Source organism: Cyrtonyx montezumae, unplaced genomic scaffold, assembly GCF_038088225.1.
Source record: "Cyrtonyx montezumae isolate F1298 unplaced genomic scaffold, pur_monq_1.0 scaffold_14, whole genome shotgun sequence".
NCBI lineage: Eukaryota > Metazoa > Chordata > Aves > Galliformes > Odontophoridae > Cyrtonyx > Cyrtonyx montezumae.
Genome location: NW_027071870.1, coordinates 35,054 through 52,003, shown reverse-complemented (window position 1 = coordinate 52,003; position 16,950 = coordinate 35,054).

Sequence of the window (16,950 nt, the reverse complement as noted above, 5' to 3'; positions counted from 1 at the left end):
TTTGAGTCTTCTTTTCTCAAGGATGAACAGACCCAGGTCTCTCAGTCTTTCCTCATAAGAGAGGTGTTCCGTGTCCATTTATTATCCTTGTATCCTTCCACTGGACTCTTTCAAGGAGATCCCTGTCTTTTTGTACCGAGGAGCCAAGAACTGGACATAGTACTCCATGTGAGGCCTCACCAGGGCAGAGTAGAGGGAGAGGATCACCTCCCTTGACATTCTAGCCGTGCTCTTTTTAATACACCCAGGATGCCATTGGCCTTCTTGGCCACCAGGGCACACTTGCTGGCTCATGGCCACCGGGACACCCAGGTCTTTCTCCTCAGAGTTCTTCTCCAGCAGGTCATCCCCCAACCTGTACCGGTGCACGCATTTATTCCTCCCTGGGTGCAAGACTCTACACTTGCTCTCGTTAAACTTCTGGTTTCATTCCGCCCAACTCTTCAGCCTGTTCAGTTCTCACTAAATGGCAGCACAGCCTTCTGATGTGTCAACCATTCTTCCCAGCTTCATTTCATCAGCAAATTTACTGTGGGTGGTCTCTATCCTCTCATCAACTCCATTGATGAAGATGTTGAACAAGACTGGACCCAGCACTGACCTCTGAGGAACACGGCTAAATACAGGCCTCTAAATGGACTTCGCACCACCAATCCCAACCCTGTGAGTTCTGTCAGTCAGTCAGTTCTCAGCTTATTTCACTGTCCCCTCATCTATTCCACACTTCCTCAGCTTTGTTCTAAGGACGCTATGGGAGGCTCACCGTCTAACACCTTGCTGAAATCAAGGTAGATTGCATCAGTTTTGAAATAAAATTCAGTATTGCATGTGAGGTTGGCAACCTCTTAACATCATCATATGAACCTGGTAACCTTTCATGAGAAAGCAGAGCAGTTAAAGTGACTGGTGAGGCATACCATCTTTATATAGATGTGTTGTCTAAGACTACATCTTAGATTAGTAATTAGGTCAACTAATGTAGTTCTACTTTCTGTTTTGTGATTATACAGATTCACTGATTATGGATGAATTTGTGGCAATACTCAGTTGAAGAAATCTTCAATGTAGTTAGCATTAATAATTATTTTAGATGGCTCGCCTTCCTGCCAGGTACCAAAGGCAACTTGATTTATGTGACTTTTGCTTTACTGTTGAAAAATAGCTTTTGATAGGCCATCATTTACCTATTGGATATATATTGTCTGCTTTTAGCCCCATACAAATAGCTATTCTGTAATATATAAACCAGTCCTTGATCAGATGTGATCATAAACTTTATAGTGATCTTAGCTAACAAGAAGTTAGTTTTCCGGCAGTATCTCTATCAGAGAAGATTAAGATGGAAAGGAAACTCCCTCACTGCTTGCCAGACGTTACACTAAATTTGAATCAGAAAACCATCAATACTGTCTATCTCAAGGGTATACTCCTTCAAGCTAAAATATTGAAAAACTGCAGTTCAGTTTATTGACCTATGCACTAGCTTGGCACTATGTTTTATCTCTCTAAAATATATTTAACATAGATTAAATCATACAGACACTGAAGAGGAGATACCTATTCAAATATTCCTATCTTCATGTGTTCGTACTTCACTACAGTGAAGTTTCAGTATCTTTATACAGTGCAGAGAATTGAAAGTTTTATTTTCAAAACAGAGTATGTTGTGCTAAATCCTGATCACAGAACTTTGAGTGTCTTGCTTTTCATACAGAAAACTCTCTTCATAATTACTACTTTGTATTTGCAAATATGTTGAAAAGTCTTTGAAAATAAAATACATCTAGAAGACTTTATTAGCTTTATTTTCCATTTTAGTTCTTATCCACATCACATTAACTACTCAAACTCATTTAATGCTGCATGGTCTGTAGGTAAACAAAATACATTTGCCGTGTATCTAGGCACCCTCATCAACACTAAAAATGTTTAGTGATGCAGTGCATTCTGTCATCAAGTTAATGCAGACAGAAAATTGTCTTCATTTGCTGCCCAAATCCTGAGAAGATTTAAGTCAAATTCTAATTCAAGTTTTGAGCAGTTATTTTCATTATGAACAGTATGAATATTTTTACTTCTCGGTCAATAAAAGAGAAACATTTCTACTGACAACTGAAAATAGAACAGGTGGAGGGGAAAAGGAGTGAGAAAGTGATAGCAACAAAGATGTTCCATCAGAAGATCCACATCTTCAGAAAAAAAAAAAGGGAAGCAAGAATTTTGGAAGTCAAATCATCTGACAGAAAATTACAAAGAATCACAGAATCACAGAATTGTAGGGGTTGGGAAAGACCTCTAGAGATCATCTAGTCCAAACCCCCTGCCAAGGCAGGCTCCCTAGCCCAGGTTGCACAGGTAGGTGTCCAGGAAGGTCTTGAACATCTCCAGAGAAGGAGGCTCCAAAACCTCTCTGGGCAGCCTGTTCCACTGCTCCATCAATCTCACTGTGAAGAAGTTCCCATGCATACTTGTGCAGAACTTCTTATGCCTCATCTGGTATCCATTTCCCCTTGTCCTATTGCCACACACTCCTCAGAGCTCCTCTTAAGCAGGACTTCCTCCATCTTTTCCCCAAAAGAAAATAAATTTTTTTTGCAAAGCTAAACATACCACTCAGGATGAATTCTTCCTGAGAGTCTCTTTTCACCTTAAACTGAAGTGCTTTGACTTCTTCTGTGGGCCTCAGTCCAACACTAATTCCTACCTTTTGGTCTATAAGATATTTCAGTGCTTCATTACACCCCTTGGGAAAATATATGGCTCTTACTATGAGTCTACTGGCAAAATTCCTCTTGTGTTTAGACTGGCTCTTTTCATTTCTTGTGAAATGAAGTGCTAATTACTAATCAGAATTAGGGGCTCCACTAATTGTTATATTTTACTATGATATCAAAAGCTGGACATATATAGAGCATGAATGCCTATGCTTTGAATCTGGAGGATAGAAAGACTTTTACTTATTTATTTAACTTGTGGAAAACTGATTCGCTGATTCACTGGAAAAAGCTAGGTGCTTGAATATCACTCTGATAAGTTGTGCTACAAAATGCTGATTGCTGAAAAGTTTGATATGTATTGGGATGTTTAAAATTTGTTTATTTTTTATGCATTCTGAGCTACTTGCTTGTTTGGGACAACTTATAGTTTATTAAGAAATGTTTTCTAAGCTCTTTGAATATGCATCAAAATATGAAAAATGTTATGAGTTTACTGAAATACTGAATATGTGACTATTGCCAAAGATATGATTAAAAATCAATTTTTTTAATGTCTGGGACTTTCACTGCAAAGCAAATGAATTTCAGTCACTAATAATATCAGGCATTACCTTGTATTGCTGTTTTGTTTTTTTTTTTCTCTTGAATATGAAGATATCCTGTGTGATTGAATTATCGAGTAGAGAACAGTCATCACTGCTGTTGCATCTGAAAGAGCTACATTGAGAACTTCTATTTTGTTCATCTGAGAAACAAAATCAGTAATTGCAAACAACTTACAGGACAGCTGAATGTAGTTAAATCATTTTCTTGTAATACACGCTCAATCTTAAAATGCTTTAATATATAAAAGCAGCTGCAGTGATTTTATCTGACAGACACTCAATATTGAGCTTATGGAAACACTGAATCTTTTTCTTCTTTTTTCTTTTTTTTTTAAGAAAAATGTATGTATTCCTTCATAAGATATCCCAATATGAAAAGACATCTGTTTGCTTGGTAATTCACTGAAGCTACTCTGATCATGACCAATAGAGTAGAGAACTGCATAAAATAATGCAGCTATTGTTCTTGTCATCACCTTGCAAATCATTCTAGAAACTGTCTTTGTGAACTTAAACAAAGGGAACAGTAAGTCTGTTGTGCCATAATAAATGTACTCTTATTAATGAATGAGAGAAGTCTGGAGGTACAGAGATAATCATGGATGCATAGGCATCTGTATACACCTTGTTAGGTGTATGCATCTCTAATTATCTCCTCCTTTCTCTCATCCATTAATAGTAGTATGCTCATTCATTTTCGTAATTTTAATGAGTTGGAATATTACAAGTCACAAGAACTGGAATACTGACATACCTTTGGCATGGAAAATAGTAAGGTGGAAGAAAAAATAAGAAAGATGTTGACTCTTATTTCAAGTTCTAATGATATTTTTTTCCATATCATGGGCTTGAACCTTCTCTAAGGATTTTTAATTTCTGTTTTGAAGTCAAGTCTTTCAGCTCATCAAAATGTGGGGTTATATAGGAAAAAATCTACTAGTGGCTTTGAGTCTTAAAGTCCATTACCTTTGGAGAACCAACATTTGCCTTTCAGTTAACAATGTATTCTAGAGTAAAACAGGACTAGAAAAGCATTAGAAGCTTTAAGTTCAGTCTCACTGTAGTTAGTCACTCTAATCTTCTCCACTAATAATTACTCCATGGGAAAAATATTTAAATTGAAACTTATTAAGAAATTTTAAATCTTATATTTAAATGGACCCAGCACTGATCCCTGAGGAACGCCGCTAAATTCAGGCCTCCAACTGGACTCTGCACCACTAATCACATACCCCTGAACTCTGCTCTGAGCACTGCTAGTCAGCCAGTTCTAAACCTATCTCACCATCCATTCACCTGTTTCACACCTCCTCAGTTTCGTTATACATTCCATATGGGCCCATGGTTTTATGTACATTGATGTTCCCTAGAAGCTCTAGTCTACCAAATGGGAGCCTTCCATTCTTCAGACTCTCACTTACCTCCAGAGTCAGATTCCCAAGGGGGAGTTCCCAGAGTGAAGACAGATGCATAGAAGGCATTCAGTTTTTCCACCTTCTTGGCATCCCATTACCAGAACACCCCCTCATTTAGTAGAGTACACACATTTTCCCTAGTCTTCCTTTTACTGTTGATATAATTAAAAATGCTTTCCTTATTATCCTTTATCTTCTTTGCCAGATTCAATTCCAGGTTCGCTTTGGCCTTCCTTGCTGTATCCCTGCAGGCTCTGACAACATTCCTATATTCTTAGCAAATGGTTATACCTTTTTTCCACATTTCATGGTCTTTCTTCTTCCCTTTGAGTTTATGCACGAGCTCCTTGCCCATCCACACAGGTCTTCTGCCACCTTTTCCTGATCTCTTACACACAGGGACACACCAGTCCTGTGCTTGAAAGAAGCACTGTTTCATTGCTGACCAGCTCTCACAGGCTCCCTTACCTCCTAACACTCGAGCCCATGGGATAGCTCCTAGTAGGTTCCAGAAAGATCAGTTGTCTCTCCTGAAGTCCAGGATAGCAACCTATTTGGTTCCACTCAGGATCTTGAACTGCACCATCTCGTAATTGCTACATCCCAAGTCGTCCCTGACCTTTAGTTCCCTAACAAGCCTATTATTAGTAGTAAGAACAATGTCCAGTAACACCCCACCACTCACTGGATCCTCCACCACCTGAATCAGCATAGCATTCTTTAATGTTAAGATTTGATAGATGGTCTTAAAGAAATACTTTCATTTTGAAAGAGGTATTAGGTAGTCACATTTGTCTCATCTGATAAAAATTCAAAACTTTTGATACTGTAGACAGGAAGTTACTTGTTTTTAATTACATTTCATGATTAAAATTTGTTTTTGAAAGAATACACAAATTTTAAAAAAAGTGATTAATGGAATGAAAAATGAGAAAGTAAATATGATCAATATCTACTTTCTGAGAAATGTGCGTCTTTGTTGAGTCATTCTTCATATTACTGCCTTTCTATAATTTTAAAACATAGAAAAGGTCTATGGCAGCATAACTGTGATTTTAATCTTCTTCCATTTGTATCAGATTACTGACTTTAATGTACTAGTTTTTGGTTTATACCACTGTAGATGGAGAATACTTGATGTATCTCCTTTTTTTCAATCTTATAGCAGTGAAATGTATTAACTGTCACTAGAACTTTTTGTAACAGTCTAGTAGGAAAAATAATAATTTCATATGCAATAAACAACCCCCAAAAACTTGAGGAATTGATATAATCATCAACTGTTTCTAAAAATTACTGTTTGTCCACAATGATATGTCATTTTTATTTATCTATAATGGCACAGAGTATCAGGTTGAAACAAGAACAAAAACACAAATTAAATATAAGTACAGTATGAAATAAAACTCTGAGCAGCTGCTCTGTGGAAAGCATAACATACAATACTATTATCAGTAAAAAGGTCATAGGCTTGTCTCTTTGACATACCAATCTGATCAGACCCATCTGTGTCAAATCCTCCAGGCAAGAATGTTCAGTTGTTGAATGGCATTTGTCCAGTCAGCAGTGAAATGGGTACCAGCAAGAGCCAAATAAAGCAACAGGAGATCATTCCTCAGACATTCTGGAAGCCTTCTGCCTTAGGGGCTTTCCTTATTTCACCACATGCCTGTCATAACACAGCATGCATGGGTCCATTTGTAAAATAAACACATTCACTGCAAAAAGTACTTGGACTGAAGATGCTTTCATTTATTTTGGTAGAGAATTATCAAAATCAGAACTGTTCAAGCACTGTTTCAAGGGAATAAGGCGATATAGGTTATATGTAAGAAATTTATCTGCATAGAGGCTGAACCAAAGTTTGTGACAATCAAAATAAGACATTATTTAATGGCAGTACTGAAGTCACGAAAAACCTCCTAAAATTACTCCAATTTTACTCTTCAGTATAGATGAATACAGGATGTGGAGATGGTCCTGTTTGATGTAGTGTAGTTTGGTACTGTACTCCAGTATTTTGTAATAGACTTTTTTTTTCAAGAGAGATAATTGCAGATGAAAATTATTTCTGTTTCTCTCAAACAAGTATTTAACATATTCACAAAAGATGTTAAACAGAGAGACTTTTATGCTCACAGCCTTAATGCTGAATTATTGTTTGAGCATGTATTAAACTTTTAGCACACAGCAAATGAGTTTTGTGGCAGGTGGGTGATTTAGCAGGATGATGTATCATTCCTCTTTGTGGCCTAAACTTGTTTGTCATTTCTTTGAAGAAATGTACAAATCCTTTCAAAATAAGCTTTCAAATAGGAAAAAGAAAAGAAAAGAGAAGAAAGAAGAGAAGAGAAGAGAAGAGAAGAGAAGAGAAGAGAAGAGAAGAGAAGAGAAGAGAAGAGAAGAGAAGAGAAGAGAAGAGAAGAGAAGAGAAGAGAAGAGAAGAGAAGAGAAGAGAAGAGAAGAGAAGAGAAGAGAAGAGAAGAGAAGAGAAGAGAAGGGAAGAAGAAAAGAAAAAAAGAAAAGAAAAGAAAAGAAAAGAAAAGAAAAGAAAAGAAAAGAAAAGAAAAGAAAAGAAAAGAAAAGAAAAGAAAAGAAAAGAAAAGAAAAGAAAAGAAAAGAAAAGAAAAGAAAAGAAAAGAAAAGAAAAGAAAAGAAAAGAAAAGAAAAGAAAAGAAAAGAAAAGAAAAGAAAAAAAAGAAAAGGAAAAAGTTTGGATTTGAATTATGAAAAACTATGGGATAAAGTAAAAAAATTGAAACAGCTATTACAGTTCAATTAAGGTTCATGATCTTATTTGGAGTGACTAGTTGTTAAAATAATTCCTTGATAATAAGTAAGAAAATTAGAAAATAAATAAGAGTTTAATGAACTGAAGTTTGGGTTCATATGTAGTTTATTTTTTATTTTTTAAATATGAATGCATTAGTACTGCAAAGGACAAATACTCAAAATCTTCTAATTACAAATAAGGCTTACATGTCATATTTAGCCATTTAATATTTTCACCCATTTAAAAAGTTCAAACAGATGGTTAACAAAGTTCTAAACAAGAGTTCCTTAGTATACCACAGAGAACCAAAGTAATCCCACAACTTTCTAATAATCAAAACATTTTGTATTCAAAGCAGGAAAAAAAGAATATTATTCTTTTGAAAAAGAATGAAGTGTGCTATTATTCTACAGTGCTTTCCTTTCTTATCCAGGAAGCACTGAAATTAGGCTAAGGATCAAAATAACTTACTGAAAGTACAGCTGGGAAAACAATTTATTTCTTCAGCTGAAATTTCTCTGTAGATCACTCACAAATATAAAGAGGGAATTTGACAATCATACTAAAAACAGGCCTGAGATTTAAAATTAATGAACTGACATAAACAAAATCATTTGAAAGGATATACACCACAAGTTTTTACAGTGAAATAGGTGTGGTTCACTGTGAGTTTATTAGGGTATGGAGTAATGAAAATGTTAACTAAATCGTTGTTTCCATTATAACTGAATGCACTGCTTCCAGCATTCTAATAATACACAGGCCTAGTAAATCTTAAATAATAATAATAATAATAATAAATTGTCTAAATTATCCACAGAATGGTTTTTCTCTTTAAATAAGAACATGGTAGAAGTAGTGGATAAAATAAATAAATAAATAAATAAATAAATAAATAAATAAATAAATAAATTTATATTTGCATTTATATAATATATGTCAAAGGCAGATAGTCTGAATGTATTTTCATTTGTTATACTGAGGGACACGGTTTAGTGAGGAAACATTGGTGGTAGTGGTAGGTGGAAGTTTGGACTGAATGATCTTGGAAGTCTTTTCTGACCTTGGTGATTCTGATTCTATGATTCAGTGGTACATTATAAACCATGATATCCTCAAGTGATTTCTCTTTTGACTTATATGTTTAGCTCTCTTAGCTGGGTATCACAGCATACCTACATGAATGCTAATACTAATATACTTTCCTTCCTACAATAGTCCCAGCTATGGATTTCCGATGTCACTACTACTAAGTACAGAAATATATTGGCCATTATCCCAGAAAAGGTAGTTTCCCACCCTACTTAACTAATATTTAATTGAGCTCGTATAAGGACTGTAGTTGCTCTTTAGAATGACTATAAAAACATTAAGTACTGATAAAGTTTGACACATTTTACTGAATTTCATATAACTCTTTTAATGGATATAGAAAAGGCATTTGTGTGGTTTGAGAGGATATACTTATTCTGAAAGCACAATATGAATTTCATATTCCTTGTACTCCACTGGTAGAAAATGAATGTTGATTTCTTTGCTTTTTCCCTCCTCAGTTCATTATGAGTCTCAGTAATTTCTAAGGCTACAGACCCCAAGGAACTGTCATCTAGATTCAGTACAGTCATAGGTAAGAGACATCAAAAATGGCTTCAGAAGCCTGAATGAGTGAGATGTGTAGGATCCAAAGAGAATCTATGGGGAAACTAGCATCTGCATATGGGAGCACAGTGTAGAAAGTGCCAAATTAAGATAGCTTAGGATGTGACTGTCTAAAACTATTGAGCAAGAAGAATGGGACTGCATTTTTAATCACAACCACTCTCTTAAGACTGCCGTTATGTAATCTTGATCTCCTCTTAATCAACTTTCAAGAAACTTTTCTGGATGTCAGGCATTAGAAAACTTTCAAAGGTGCATAAACCCATGATTAAAAAAAATATATATATATATATATATTTTTGAAGGACACAGATCAATTTTACATATATTTATATATATAATAATTTGGTATTGAACATTAAATGAAATCCAATTCAAAACCTGAGACATCATAGATCTAATGAGATTTAGACCACATCACTCACTTCATGATGAAGTCCCTCCAGAGTAATAAGTATAGCACTTTCTACTCATATTTGAAATTATCTGGCAAGGGAAAAGATATGAACTGGATAAGACAGTGAGCTCCAGGCAATTTTTCACTACCATTTTCACTATGAGGGTGGACAAGCGCTGAAACATGTTAACTAGTGATAATTAAATTTACACATTTGAAGATATTCAAGATTGAACCAGTCAGCCTGCTCTAACTGAACCCTTATCAAGGAAAAGGATTTGGGTTGGGAGGAAAAGCCTACATGACCTCCAGAGAAACCTTTCAATTCAAATTGTCCTGTAATTGTAAGAGCAAACATGACTTTGTTGTTCAGTGATTAAAATACTTAGTTCTAATCACTACCCTCCAGTTTATATTGTAATTAAAATATATAAATACAAAATACACAGAAACATATCAGAAGTCTTTTCCATATCAGTGGAGTGGCTTGAAATTTTTATTTTAATTGCTTTTACATAATAAATTGGAGTTGAAGAATTCAGTTACAAATCTCCTCAAAGAGACCTAGTTATCCATTTGTTAACTGTTTTAGACAGTGGCTGTAAAGCAAAAGTCAAAAAGTAAATTGTCCACTATTCTGTAAAGCCTCATTCTATATATCATTTCTAAAAAAAATCTGCTGTATTTTGAAACACATGAAAAGCAGTTAGTGTAAAAATAACATTAATAATTTTGATAGATTTAAGACAAAACAGGCAATTTCCAGCTTGACACTATCAATTCTTAATCATTTACAGAAACAGAATTTTATAGAAGTAAAACTCATGACTTGTTTCTTAACAAGGTCACTCAGATTTTCCTGTATTTTATTTTTGTATATTGAAAATATGACCAAACAATTAACCATTAACAAATTTTAATATTTTTTTCAATACATTTTGTTAGTCCCAGTTCTCTTCCTTTTTTTTTATCCAGTTTCTTGTTCAGCTTATTATTCTCATTTTAATCCTCATCTCTGCCATCCTGTTTCCCATTTAGCCACTATGAAGTGATAGGCTGAAGATATCTTTGGCTATCATATATTTATCCACTGTGAAAAGCAAGCAACTTGCACAGAAAACTTACTGATTCAGCCTGTCATAATCTCTCTCTAGTAAATTAGTGTTCTTTTTCTATTTATCTTTATGTGATCCTTTCCTGTACAATTCTAATAACTTGCACTGAAGTATAGAAATCAGATGACTTCATTATATTTCTCAAATATGGGTAGTATATTGTCATCCTGTTCTAGTACAAAGGTATTGCTGAGAACCATTTAAAACCAAAATACTGGATTATTGTTTTCATGAAAGTTATTTCAGAATTCTAATCTGGTCATCACTTTTCATCTGTATTTCAGTAATTAAATATTTAAAAATTTCTTTGATTAGATTATGAGAATTTCTATTTCATTAAACCTATTCCTTCTAGCCATCTCTTGATCTCTTCACAAAAACTAAGAAAAAGATTACTTTTTTTTTTAATAACAATGCAATATTCTCTTTGTATGCCTCGCTTCTTCAAACTCATTACTTATCATTCTTATCTAACATTCTGTTTGTTTTAATGTATTTTAAATCTATATGTCAGATTTTTTATTTTTATTATTAATTCTAAACCCCATGGTCTTCATGACTTTATGAAACTGATTTCTTTGCTGATGGTAAATTTTCCATTCATTAGAGATGAGAAAGTTTGCAAGGAATTTAAAGGATAAACAGGTTGTGATTTAAAGTATAACATAGTAACTCTGATTAGATGAAATCTGATTAGTATATAGCCTTTCAAACCACTGAAAAGGGCATTGAATATTTCTAACTGAAATTAATATCCAATAGGCAAGATTTATACAACCAGAGTTTTATCTTTGGAAATATGACTGGGGAATTTCTTGATGTCTTAGGTCAGAATGTTAGTGTTGAAAAGATTATGACAGTTCCATTCCAAAAGAAATTTGAAAAACATGTTTTATTCCTCACTAGAACAAAACCGTATCTTTGGAATTGTGAGAAAATAGAATTCTCTTAAAGCAAAGCCACATGATGGAGGAGAATGTAAGCAAGAGCAGGAACATGATAGATGCAGGTCAAGTTTTGGCTCGGTCTCATTTCCATTACAATTTTTCACACCAATTTTCTCTAAAACAGATTGAGGAGGAACTTGATTGTGTTTTCTTAACTCCATGAAAAGGCCTGCACATAATATCTAATTTAAATTTCAAATAGAAAGCAGTTTATTCACTCCAAATGAAACAGAACTGTTTATGCGACATACTCATCAGATTTAACTCAAATTATGTACTGAGATTTTTTTCACTGAAATCAATAAGGAAATTATTAACAACAGAATTTCTCATCTTATCTATTTCCATTAACTTTTTTGTTGTCATTTGAGCATGTCTGTATTTTTCTGCACTTAGTAACATTTGTATTACAGCATTGTCTACCATTTTCTAAGTGAACTTGGAGTTGCATTGAACTGAAAACTACTTCTGCATAAAAGCAATATTGAGTTTGTCGTTACATTTTATACGACAAAGACAGAAGATGTGTAGAAGAGCAGGCACAAAAGACCTAATAATCACCTGCAGAGCCTGTGGCAAGAGTAGGCAGATTAACCAGGTCAGAAAAGTATTCTAGTCTTCTATAGATAATACTCTGCAAATTGTACTGCAATTTCTTATCATGATAACATGCAGCACCACTGGACTACTTGCTGCTTCTTAGCTACCAGTGAAGTGTCCAGCCATGGTTGAATTAGTTCTTCCCAACCTTGCTTCCAAAACAGAAACTTTTGCCATTTTTGAAAAAAAAAAATAAAATAAAAAGACACTTCAATTAGAAGGAATAGAAAACAATATACATAAAAATTTCCACTTCCCTGGTGTCAGAGCTAAGGTTCATAATGACATAAATACAGAATGTTAGGTCAATACTCAGTGCTTTTAGAAAAAATCACTTTTCAGTTGGTGTGTGAACAAAATAATTTTGCTTTTAAGCTGTTAACTACTCAGTAACAACAAAAATGAAAGAAGAAAGAAACAAAAGCATTTTGATCAAAACCAAAAGGCATTTTATGAACAAAAATGAGTTTAAAACAAAATTTGATCATTTATGTAATTGTCCTTTGAACATATTTTTACTTCTGTTGACATGAAACATTTATGCACTGTCCTGCATTGAGAGGAAGATAAGTAAGAAGTTGATAGAACCCACTGTTATCCATTATTCCAATAAATTTTTAGCAGGAAAATCTCTGAAGTTTTCAAAAGTATTAACTAAAATGGAAACCTACCATTCAGTTCTTGTTGATCAAGATGAAGTAGATTCAATTTATCAATATATCAACAGAAGCGGGTCATTGTATTGATAGGAGTTCAACAGTTAATATGTTTCCAAATTATATACTGCTTTAAAGAAGGATTAAAATGCACTTTCTGTTACAGACACACAGAATAACAGAACTGTAGGCATTGGAAAGTACCTTAAGAGATCATTGAGTACAGTCCCTCTGCTAAAGTAGATTCTCTACAATAGGTTTCACAGTAGACTAAGTGGATCTTGAATATTCCCAAAGAAGGAGACTCCACAACATATCTGGGTAAACTTTTCCAGTTCTCTGTCACCCTTACCATAAAGTTCTGCATGTTTATATAGACATTCCTACGTTTGAGTCTTAGGCCATTTCTCCTTGTCCTATTGCTATGCACTAAAGAGAAAAACCTGGCCTCATCCATCCTTTTGCCTCTCACCTCCCTTTAGATATTTATAAAAATTAATCAGATCTGCCCTCAGTTTTCTTTTTCCCAGGGTGAACAGACTTAGGTTATCCGGATTACACCCTCAACAATATTTTAGAGATGAGAGATACTTATTTGTAAAGTTTTTTGCATTGTACAGTCTTTATTATTATATTATAGCAACAATAAAAGTGTAAAAATCTGTTCCTAGCATTCAGAACATTTTTGGCAATCATGAATTCAGATGGATTGTAAATTTTAAAGTAAATAGATTATCAAGGCATCTGAGCAGCCAAAATCTCTGAATCTGTAAATTGCACCCTGCTCTTCCTACCCTTTTTGTTACCCCTTGCATATGCTACTGTAGTTTTGTGGGAAGAACAACTGTTGTCATCAACTTGGACTTCTGCAAGGCTTTTGACATGTTTCTGTATGACATCCTTCTCTCTAAACTGGAGAGGTAGGGATTCAAAGAGTGGACTACTTGGTAGATAATGAATGGTCACAGCCAGAGGGCTGTGGTCAGTAGCTTTATATTCATATGAAGGCCAATGACAAGTGATGTCTCACAGGAATCTGTCCTGGACTGGTACTCCTTAACATATTTGTTGATGACATAGACAGTGGGTTCAAGTGCACCTTCAGCAAGTTTGCAGATAACACCAAGATGAGTGGTGCAGTTGATAAAACAGAAGCAAGGGGCACCATCCAGAAGGACCTGGACTGTCTTCAAAAGTGAGCCTACATGAACATAATGAGGTTAAACAACACCAAGTGTAAGGTGTTGCACTTCTGTTCTGGGAATGGTTTTAGACTGACAGGAGAGATTAAGGTTAGATGTTAGGAGGAATTTTTTCTCTCAGAGGGTGGTGACACACTGAAACAGAGAGGTTGAAGATGCCCCATTCATGGAGGCATTCAAGACAACCTTTAGCCAGCAGGAGCAGGGAGGTGATCATCCCCCTGTACTCAGCTCTGGTACGGCCGCACCTCGAGTACTGTGTTCAGTTTTGGGCCCCTCACTACAAGAAGGACATTGAGGCCCTGGAGCGTGTTCAGAGAAGGGCAACAAAACTGGTGAGGGGCCTGGAGCACAAGTCTTATGAGGAGCGGCTGAGGGAGCTGGGATTGTTTAGTCTGGAGAAGAGGAGGCTCAGAGGAGACCTTATTGCACTCTACGACTTCCTGAAGGGAGGTTGTGGTGAGGAGGGGGTGGGCCTCTTCTCCCTGATAAATAATGACAGGACGAGAGGGAATGGCCAGAAGTTACGCCGGGGAAGATTTAGGTTAGACTTGAGGAAACATTTTTTCTCTGAAAGAGTGGTCAGGCACTGGAATGGCCTGCCTAGGGAGGTGGTTGAGGCACCATCCCTAGTGCTGTTCAAGAAGCGTTTAGATGAGGTGCTAAAGGATTTGATTTAGTAGTTGGGTAGGGATAGTGATAGGAGGATGGTTGGACTAGATGATCTTGTAGGTCCTTTCCAACCTAATGAACCTATGAACAACGTCGGATGTGGCTCTGGATAGCCTGGTCTAGTGGTTGATGACCCTGCCCGTGTCAAGAGAGTTGAAACTAGATGACCCTTGAGGTTCTTTTCAACCCAGGCTAATTCTATGATATAATATGATGATACATGCTGGGGCAAGCACACGTACATGTTCAGACTGGGAGAAGAACTCCTTAAAAGCAGCCCTGCCAAGAAGGATTTAGGTGTCCTGGTAGACAAAAAAAATATGAACTGCCCACTTGCAGCCTGGAAGGAAAACTGTATCCTAGGCTGTATCAAAAGAAAGGTGGCTGGTAGAGTGAGAGCATGGTGATTGTGCCTCTCTACTCTGCTCTCATAAAGCCCCATCTGGAATACTGCATCCAGATCTGGAGCTTCTAACTTGAGAAATACATGGAGACTTTGGAACAGGTCCAGAGAAGGGCTACAAATATGATCAGAGGGCTGGAGTACATCTTCTATGATGAAAGGCAGAGGGAGCTGGTTTTTTTCAGCCTGGAGAAAGAACAGGGGAGATCAGATAGCAGACCTCCAAAATTTGAAGGGTGCTTATAAGCAGGAGGAAAGTAAATTTGCTATGGTCTGAGAGAGTAATGACAAGGGGAAAGAATTTTAAAATAAAGGAGGGGAAATTTAGATTTTACAGGGAATTTTTTTACTCAGAAGGTAGTCAGATGTTAGAACAGGCTGCCCAGAGAAGTTGTGGACACCCCATCCTTGGAGGATTTCTAGACCAGGTTGGATGGGGTCTTATGCAACCTGATCTAATGCCTGATTTACTGGTTACTGCAGCAGGGGGGCTGGACAAGATGATCTTTGAGGTCCTTTCCAACTCAAGCTATTCTATGATGCCACAATTCTAAATATTGGTCACACCAACATATTTACTCTGCATCCTCCACTCATGCCTTCATAAGGAAAGTATCATATAGAAATCGACTTTTGTGTGCTTGGTTGTGACCCACTATATTGCACATGTCTATCTGTAAGAAAAACTCCTGCCAAAATGGCTTTTCTAAGTTTTGAATATCCCTGTATAACACCGCAACCAGCAACATGAAATAGTTCATAAACTTAGCTGAGCTATATTTAATCTAATTAACTCAGTTATTGATAGCCTAAGGAAGATGAGCTTTGGTAAGCAAATCTGTTAAGCAAGTCTTGATCTGGAGTCCAGGAAGAGGTTTTCTTTTTGAAGCATGTCTCAGCATAATCCTGTTGATTTATTACTGTCGGTACCACTTTTGTAGAATTTGAGTACTGACTAGTATCTGAACATCTATAACAGAGTTACAGACCATAGTCAATTGATAATTGAATTATCTTCTCCAATTTTTAAGCTGATGTAGCAGAGAACACATACACACAACTGTCTTCAACCTATTATCATGAGACAGAAAAGAAAAAAGATTAGCAAGGGAAGTAACCAAACATTTATGGTTTGACTTTTATTAAAAGTACTTTATGAAGCTTGACTATCTTCTTGAATTCAGAAGGTTATTGTTTTATGTAAACAAAGAGTTATGAAGAGTAATGATACTGAAACATACTCATTCAGTTAATCGGCTGTGAAAAATGCTATTTTGTGATTATTAGATTTTTTGATTGTCAAAAATATGCCTTTGTCATTGCTCCTACAAATATGAAAATCTAAAAGTAAATACTGAATTTTTGAATAAATTCATTCTCTTAGAAGATCATCTTAGAAAAGATCTAAGAGCATCTTAGAAAATAAAATACTATATATCACTGAAACTATAATGTCTATATATAGAAATGCTTTTAAAAAGTGTAAGTCATTTAAGCTGAGGATAAATATGCTAAGACTACAATTGTCAACAAAGATTCCAATCATACGTATATAAAAAAAAGTAAATCCCTCATATTAAAAAAGACGTAGATAGAAACATAGCATGAAATAATTAACTTATATTTTAATTCAAAATGGACAAATAGTTACTAAAATATATAGAGATAAAATAGCAGTCAATTTACTGTAATTTCCAGTGTGGCTCTTGAAGTAGTCTAGATCACCACAAAGTTGGCTGAAATAGTTTCTTTGAAATTTACTATCTAAACTAAATAAGCCCTTCTTTCC